This window comes from Dipodomys ordii, unplaced genomic scaffold (assembly GCF_000151885.1).
Source record: "Dipodomys ordii isolate 6190 unplaced genomic scaffold, Dord_2.0 Scaffold383, whole genome shotgun sequence".
Lineage (NCBI taxonomy): Eukaryota > Metazoa > Chordata > Mammalia > Rodentia > Heteromyidae > Dipodomys > Dipodomys ordii.
This window is the reverse complement of record NW_012267599.1, coordinates 27538-37173: the sequence shown is the minus strand read 5'-3', so window position 1 is coordinate 37173 and position 9636 is coordinate 27538. Positions and strand designations below refer to the sequence as shown.

The 9636-nt window shown below is 37.8% G+C and overlaps 1 pseudogene; it reads right to left on the bottom strand.

Annotated features, from left to right (window-relative positions):
* The window catches only part of LOC106001733, a 55333-nt pseudogene extending 45819 nt beyond the window's left edge, over positions 1-9514 (bottom strand).
* Positions 9515-9636: the final 122 nt, after the last annotated feature.

Sequence of the window (9636 nt, the reverse complement as noted above, 5' to 3'; positions counted from 1 at the left end):
GCTTTTTTTTCTTTTTGCTTATGTGGTGCTGAGGAATCGAACCCAGGGCCTCATGCATGCAAGGCAAGCGCTCTACCACTGAGCCAACTTCCCAGCCCTAATTAAGCACTTTCTGATGTAACAGATATGTTTTCTAAATGCCTCCAGGATATCTTTAATTACATAACTATATTGTGGCATCTATCTTAGACCTAGAAATTCTAAATTTAGGTCAACCTATATGTTTCTGTAAAAGAAGACAGTATATTTGTTGGAAGCCACATTTGGGAAGATGGAATACTGAAGTCTATTCCACAGCTAGCAGTCTGCAAGCAGCCTGATGTAACAAAGACTTCCAGTCCACAAATACACTTAGACATCTTGGAAACAGGACAGAAGAAAAAAAAAATAAACAACACTAAGAATCCAATCAGCAAAATACGGATATAGGTGGAACCATTGCAACAATGAGAAGTACAGGTTGTCAAGTCAAAAACGAACTTTACAACTTTGGTGGGGGGGGGGGAGGATTGGGTGGGAGGCCAGAAGCCTGGGAAGGGATGGGAAGGGGAAACAAAGGAGGAGACTACAATGCTTGATAAGAAATGTACTCATTATCTTGCCCATGTAATTTTAACCCCTCTATACAGTATTGTTACAATAAAAAATAAATTGAAAAAAGAATACAGTGAAAATCTAAAAAAAAAAAAGAAAGAAAGAAACCAATCAGTCCCAAGAGAGTGCTGAATTGACACCCTATGATGACCAGAGACAAGCCAGGAGACAGGACACAGGACATGCTTACAGAGACATGTACCATGGCATCTAGTGCCACTGCTGGTCCAGCCTAAATAGGGCCTAAGCAGGTCCACAGGAAATTCCAGTCCCAGGCCTGGACTAACAGATTGAGTAACATATCAGCCTAATGCTCACCCCTGCTTCCAGCGATCCAGCCACACCCATCAGTTGGGTGGCAAGTGATGGATGGGGGAATTTCCTTCCCCCTGCATGAAAACAAGATGCCAGACCCCACCATCCACCATGTGGCCAATAGGGCTCCAGCCACATCTGACCTCCTTACTTAATATTACTGAATATTAAATCAATTTATAAAATGTTACATCCTCTTTATTATTTTATAAACAGTTCTAGAATTTGCTTTTTGTAAAAGCCATTTTTCTTGAGCCCCACCTCTAAAAGAATAATTCTCACATTCACCAAAAATTAAACATTCTTCTTTTGAAGTTTATTTCTTCCTTCTTCCTCATTTTTTCCTTCCTCTTTCCCTCTCTCACTTCCCTCCTTTCTTCCTGACTTCCTTCCTTCCTTCCTTCTTTCCATCCATCCTTCCTTCCTTCCTCTCAGGGCCTAGAAGTGATGCTGTAGCTCAAGTGGGAGATGGTTTTCTTGTTAACTTCAATTTTTGTGAGACATTAATCAATATCTTTGTGTGCTTGATTATTTCCCCTAATGTGATATCTACATTGGCCCTCTATGAGATAAGCATAGGTCACACTGGTGTTTTATTATAGCTCACTCAGCAGAACAACTAAATGGGCTAAGAGTGAACCAATCACAAGTTGTTCATCATCAGTGATTAATTAAAGAAAAGAGCAAGCACTGAAGACACTTTGAGATTCTCCCCCAAGGCAAAATGGTGAGACCCTTGTCTCTATTAATCCACCATATTTTTTAGAATATATATTTTATTGTAAAGATACTGTATAAATTGGTTATACTATTATATGACTTAGGTTATGAATACATTTCCTATCGAGCATTGTTACCCCTTCAAGAAAGACTTTACTACTATGTATGTATTGCAATAAGGACTAATATCTTCCATTAGATCTTCCATTCAAAAACTGAACTGGAATAAGTTAGTCATTTGTACAGTAAGGCTGGATCACACATACAGAGGGGGACTTAAGAGAGCAATAGAAAAAAAGTTGTTCTCATGTTCTTGCTTCCAATCATAACAGTCTTCACTCAACTATTGTTCCCCTAACCATGTTGGAGATGATCTGAATCTACTCCCAAAGGGACAGACCTCATATTTCTAAGAAGAGTTTATCAAATTACCCTGACACACCATCCTTAGTATAAAAGATGCAAGTTAATAAATTCAATCTCTGAATTACATGTTATAACTGGTTGTTTCCACATGCTTTGGATAATATTGAATGACACCATCCCCACTCAACATGAAGAAAGTATGAGAAATGTTGGCTCAAAGAAAGCTAAAAAATGAAGAATGGTTTCCCATCACACCTAGCTTACCTCTGCCATGAAGGATTTCTCTGTATAATTTGCAGAGGTTTTCTGACAAAGATTTTCCTATATCGGGCTTCTTTCCTGGGTGAATGTTCTACTACTTGCTGATGCTTGGCTTCGGGTTGAAAGACTTCCTCTCATGTTCATATTTACAGAGATTCTGTCATGTGTCCAGGTCTCTAATACCTGTACAGATGGGACTTCTGACAAACTGTTTTCTATACTCATAATTTCTCTCCTGTCCTATGCTGAGGACTCAGTTCTGATTGAAAGTCATTTCACATATGTTCTATGCACTACTTTCTTTTCTCCTATATGTGTCAGTTCTCTGATGAACTTGAGTTATTCCTTTCTGATCAAAGGATTTCCACATTTGTAATATTTTTACGATTACTGTGCTGTGTGTGTCCTATGAACTTGGATCCATGACTACTTGGTAAAGAATTCTCCACAATTGTTATATTTGTATTTTCTCGCCTGTGTCTGTTGTCTCATGCAAACTGAGTTAGGACTTTTTCTTGAGAACCTTTCCATTTATTTTTCCTACATAGGATTTCTCTCCTCTTTGTGTGTGAGGGTGTGTATCTGTGTGTCTATGTGTTTTGTGTGTTTTATGAACCCTGAGCTGTGTCTTGTAGTTGGAGGACTCCACATCTGCTATATCATAAGGTCTCTATCCTGTATTAGTTCTGTATTGCAATTTCAATTTTGTTACAGATCAAAGACTTTCCCATTTGGTACAATTCTAAGTTATTTCATTTGTGTGAATCAACTTATGTGTGTTAAGCTGTGACCTCCAGGTCTTTCCAAACTAGTTGCATTCATAAGGTTTCTCTTCTTGTGTTCTGTGATGGATGTTAAGTTGTGCCTTCCAGGTGAAAGAATTTCCATGCCTGCTACATATATAACATTTCACTCTGTGTGTCGTCTCTGGTGGACAGTAAGCTGTGAATTCTGGGTGAAAGATTTTGCAAACATGTTACATTCATAAGGTTTCTTTCCAGTGTGTCTTCTCTGATGGAAAGTAAGGTGTGACTTCTGGGTGAAAGAGTTTCCACACATGTTACATTCATAAGGTTTCTGTCCTGTGTGTGTTCTCTGGTGGACAGTCAGGTTTGACTTCGTGGTGAAAGATTTTCCACACATGTTACATTCATAAGGTTTCTCTCCTGTGTGCCTTCTCTGGTGCACAGTTAAGCGTAGCTTCTGGGTGAAAGACTTTCCACACGTGTTACATTCATAAGGTTTCTTTCCTGTGTGTGTTCTCTGGTGGACAGTAAGGTTTGATTTCATGGTGAAAGACTTTCCACACATATTACATTCATAAGGTTTCTCTCCTGTGTGTGTTCTCTGGTGATCAGTAAGATTTGCCTTGCACGTGAAAGACATTCCACAAACGTTACATTCATAAGGTTTCTTTCCTGTGTGTATTCTCTGATGGACAGTGAGAGTTGACTTCTGGGTGAAAGACTTTCCACACATATTACATTCATAAGGTTTCTCTCCTGTGTGTGTTCTCTGGTGGTCAGTAAGATATTTCTTGCAGGTGAAAGACTTTCCACAAATGTTACATTCAAAAGGTTTCTCTTTTGTGTGTGTTCTCTGGTGGACAGTAAGCTTTGATTTATGGGTGAAAGACTTTCCACACATGTTACATTCATAAGGTTTCTCTCTAGTATGTGTTCTCTGGTGGATAGTAAGGCATGCCTTCTTGGCCAAAGACGTTTCACACATGTTACATTCATGAGGTTTCTCTTCTGTGTGTGTTCTCTGGTGGACAATGAGGTTTGACTTCCAGGTAAAAGATTTTCCACAAATGTTACATTCATAAGGTTTCTTTCCTGTGTGTGTTCTCCGGTGGACAGTAATGTTTGACTTCGTGTTAAAAGACATTTCACACATGTTACATTCAAAAGGTTTCTCATTTGTCTGTCTTCTCTGGTGGACAGTAAGATATGCCTTACTGGTGAAAATTTTTCCCCACATTTTACTTTCATGTGGTTTATCTCTTGTGTGTGTTCTCTGAGGGACAATAGGGTATGTCTTTTCAGTGAAAGACCTTTTACATTGTTTATATTCTTCAACTACAGAAGACACATGAGGACTATATACAGCACACATCTTACCAGGTTCACTGAAAACACTCATGTTCTGACACCCAGTGACCTTTCCTGTCCTCATCCCTAAGGAGCTCCCATTATTCTTAATCAGTTCTGACTTCTGTTTTGAGCTCAAATGAAAACTTCTTATAAGTCGCACTTTTTCCTCCCCTGGGTTACTATTCATGACTGCTACTTCATTGAGATATTTATTGTGACTTTCCTGACAGGTGCTAATCACATCCTCCATTTGTGGGACATCTAAAATGCATAACAGAAAAATAGACAAAAACATAAATGAGATCCATACATTCCTTACTGTAAAGGTATTTTCTTACATTTTAAGTGTTACATGATTTTCAAATACCAAAGCACTGTTTTATGCAGAATATAAACTTTTCTCTGCAATGTACCAACTATGAATGTAGTATTGACATTTTACAATGGAAAATAATGTTTTTCTGTATTTCAGATTTTTCTATTTTTTTCTAGGAAATATTTACTGAAATTATTCTTCAACGTACTCTTAATGTTTCCATTCTGAATCTCACTCTATGCCCAGCACAACTCAAAAGCTATTTTCCTGAAGAGAGAATAGCAGCACTACCATTCTCCTATTTTCCTCCTACCTGCATAATACTAGTTTAAAAGAAAATGAGATCTCCTTTTGTACATTTCTTATTGTCTTTTTCTCTTAAAGAATGACTTCTCTACAGACAAAGAGAATTCTAACATCAAATACACTGGCACACCAAATTCAGTTTGCCTCCATGTGAATTCTGGATTGACAATTCCTTGAGACAAAAGATCACCTAGTTCTCTGCCACACATGACTCAGGGGCACTAGGAATACTATTGCTCTGTACAGCTCAAGATAAACAGACCAACTGGGCTCTGGACCCATCATCACCATTCAAGATGCTTTGACTCACCTGTAAAATTCTTGTCTGAGGCTTCTCTTATCCATGGATCTGCACCTTGTTCCAGCATCATGATCAATTTAGGTTTAGGAACACAGTGTCCTATGATTAAGAAATAGTGAAGAATTATTGTTCTTGCTGGGTCATCATTAACGTAAGGTCGCAGACATGCTGTTCACAAGCTTGCTCCTAAATATGGTTTCTCAATTGTTTTTTGGGGGTTGGGGGCCCAGTTCTGTGGCCTAAACTCTGGTTCTGGGCACTGTCCAGCAGATCTTCAGCTCAAGGCTAGCACTGTATCACATGAGCCACATAGCCAATTCCGGCTTTTTTTTTTTCCTGCTTATGTGGTGCTGTGGAATCCATCACAGGGCCTCATGCATGGAAGGCAATTCCTCTGCCACGGAGCCACCTTCCCATCCCATGGTTTCTCAATTCTTAACAGCTCCATGGTGGAGTAGCATCCAACTGTGGGTTTATTTTGCCAACTGTATGGCTTGAACTCAGCTCTTTTGCTAAATGCTAGCATTCTACTAGTTTGAGTCTTGGCTACATTTCTAGTTTTTGAATGGTTAATTGGAGATAAGAGACTCATGGTCATTTTTCTACAGCTGCTGGTTTCAAACTGAAACCTGCAGATGTCAGCCTCTGGAGTATCTAGGATTGGTAGCTTGAAGCACTAAAACCTGTAGCAGGTTTGGCTTACAAATACAAACTTTTACCTACTGATTTCCAGAGCATACTGTCAAGAGTAATATACGTTCTATTCTAGACTGTAGATCCACCTATAATAATTACCCAAGTCTGGGAAGTCAGTCTCCTATTAGTGGATCATAGCTTAGAACTTTTGTCCAACTATTGATTTGCCTTCTTAAAGAATGAGAATAAAATTAGCTCTTGTGTTACATATAATGAAGTTGAAGTTTCCCTTAGAAAAAATGACACTTCCAATGGCCTAGAATCTTTTTTTTTTTTTTTTTTTAGAAATTGTAATGGTCCAAATGCTTACACTTGTAATCCTACACTTAGGAGGTGAGATCAGAAGAGGAGGCTTGAAACCAACCTGGGCACGGAAACTCAGAATATACCCCAAAACAAAAGTGAAAATAGAATTGTGGCTCAAGCACTAGTGTGAAAGAAAAACAACACCAAGCTCTCAGACTCAAATTTCACTGGCTTTTATACTAGCAGTTTTTTACCTGGGAATGGACTAGAATCTTCTCCCTAAATAACATAAATAGTCTAATGTCTACTAAAATAAAAGCACTTGATATTCCAAGTGAAAATAACCTTTGCTCACCCAAGGACATGAGGTTGCTATAGGTTTCCAGCATTACATCTCTATAAAGGGTCTTCTGACCAGGATCCAGATCCTGCCACTCCTTCCAGGTGAAGTTCACAGCCACATCATCAAATGACATCAGTTTCTATAATGGCACATTTCCATCAAGAAATTAGACCTGGGTTATGAGAATTCCAATATGGCATTTTATTATGCTGCAGGTATGATTTTGTCTTACATAAAATGTTTGCAGCTAGCTTTGTTATCTATTCACTAGGAGAATTAAATACCAAACTAGAAATATTTGACAATACATAAACCTGGTCATGAAAATACACAGATTTGCAGGGTGCTGCTGACTTATACCTGTAATCCTAGCTATTCAGGAGGCTGAGGTCTGAGGATCAAGGTTCAAGGCCAGCCCAGGCAGGAAAGTCCATGAGACACTTATCTCCAATAAACCACCAGAAAATGAAAGTAGCACTGTCACTCAAGTGGTAGCACTCACCTTACCCTGAAGAGCTGAGGAAAAACAACCAGACCCAGAATTCAAGCCCTAAGACCAATAAAAAATTACAGTTTCCATAATGCATGCAAACACATTTCTTCTGCTAGCAATAGAGACAAGATAAGAACTCTAAGGAGACAATAATCTGGCATGATAACATTAAGTCTAAGGAGGTGTCTGAAAAATTATATTATCATTTTTGATAAAATTTCAGTACATACCAGGGTAAAAATGAATTAAACCAATATATTTCCTGTTTGACACATACTGCTTCACCATAAATCCTATTTAGACCTTCTATTAACAAGTACTCTCAAAAGCAAGCAGCACACATACAGGATATCACATGGAATACAGAACATAGAACATTGCTAGATCTATGAAAAGCAGTGTCCACATGAATATTAAAAAAAAAACAGTAACAGTACTCCAGAAAGTAACTAATGATTGATTATAAGATTTAATTGAGTTCCCACATAAAAATATACGTGGTTTAAAATGTTTGGTTTAAATGCTAAATATTGAAATGTGGTCATAGATACCCTGATATTTCCTTCCCATGTAAAAAAGAACTGCTACCATGAAATTTTGTAAACTTTGCCTACATTCTACAATACAAAATAAAGGTGGAGGGAACAAGGTTTTCATTTTAATAGCCCTTCATGGAAGGTGAAGGCAAATATAGAGAGGCTCAAGGAACACTCAAGATGACAAAAATGATAAATATGACAAAATGCTCAAATGTGTTACATATTCCTGCGTCCTTTCTCCAGTAGATCTCTAAGGATATATTTTCAATTGTGTTAGTTAATAGTGAAATTCCTCAGAGATCAAAATCAATTAGTGAGCAAACATCTGTGAGATTTTGCGACAAGTGATATTTCTAATAGAGAACATCTCGTCACTGTATTAATTTTTTTCAACACTAGTTCCAATCTTATACTGGCAGTGAATTAAAATATCCAAAAGTAGTGGGAAGGAAAAACAATACTGAATACCACATCAAATGAAGTTAGACCAACACAAAATTAGGAGAAAACAGATTTTCCTGTAGTGTATCAATTGGTAGAAAGAAGTACTTTTCTGTAGGGAACTCAAAAGTTGAGTTGAAGGGAAAAAGGTTTGAGAGGTTGGACTTCCAGCCTGACAGCAATGAGAGAACTGAGAGCTGGCTGCAAAAGGCTTAAAAGAGAATTCTGGAGAGGGTTAAGAGACTGGAGTGCAGGCCTTTTCCTTACTGTTGGAAAGATAGCATCTGAAACTGAGCTGCTGTTCACCTTGAAGGCTAGGTAAGGTGAACTCCATGTCTGCATTTTCTCTGTGTGACAGTCTTCTGTGTCAGGAGAATAAGGAAACATGTTTTTCTCACAACCTGTTGTGGCTCTGATTGTACTATTAATATAGATACTTCATTTTAGCATGTTATCAATGGTAATCATCCCTGTGTGAACTCAAGGTACTATGCTTGCTTGATGGCACCCAGGGACCAAGTGCCAGAGAGCCTTCAGAACTCTGGTGTCCCCTAACTCTATGTGTTTATGTTTTTGTGTTTCTCTAATTTTCTTTGTTTCTGGAATCCTGTAGAACTCTCTAGGCAATAATTTTCCTATAATATGGGTAAAAAAATGTCAATCCTAAGAGCCATGTCAGCAACGTAAAACTGATCACTAAGAAAATCTTGTTCCAGATAGATCATTTGAAGAAAAGAAACAACTGAGACACATATAGAGGAAAGAGGGAATGAAAAAAGAAAAAATGACAGAAAGATAGATACAAAGAGAGAGAAAGAGAAAAATAACCAACACTAATAAGTAGAAAATCAAAAATAGAGAGAGAAAATAGAGGAAAGAAATCTTGTGAGAATACTTTAGAAAACAAATAGGAATTTGTAGAAAGACCATAAAGCTTAGCAACAAATACAGGCGAAGTGTCAAATAAGACCAAGACCATGAAGTGGTCCAAGAACTATATATGGAGAGTAATGTAAGTACATATAGGTTAATCATTCCTTAAGAACGCATGAAGGTATGTATGACCACACTATTTCAGCAATTCCAGGAAAATTTCATTGAGATAGTTTAATGTTACTCATGAGGATGTGATCTGGTGGCAAACTATCCTTCACCTTCCATGAGAAGTAACCTGCTTGGTGTCATTACATCACATAACAGGTATGACTACATTTTATGACAAGATGAAACCTAGACATTCTGAAGCCAATCTGAATTCAATTTAGAATATAACCATTCAATCTGCTAAATCTACAAGCAATCTTTATCTGTTAATTTACAAGCCTTATTTATCTAATTTATGAATATGTTCCTGAGGCTGAATCTCTGTGGTTGGTATTGTTGTTAATTCTTGGACATCTTTAGGGTCATATAATGGAATGGAAAACAAATGAAAAATAAAAAAATCAACTCACCAGAGATCCATTCATTCTGTCTTGCTGCTGACAATGAGCAGAAGATTCCGGAAGCATGGCTGGGATATAAGGGAAATGACACATTCAGAAATGAATCTGTGAGTTTTTGACCCAGAATTTCCTCTTGCAAATATGATACATGGGCTGGA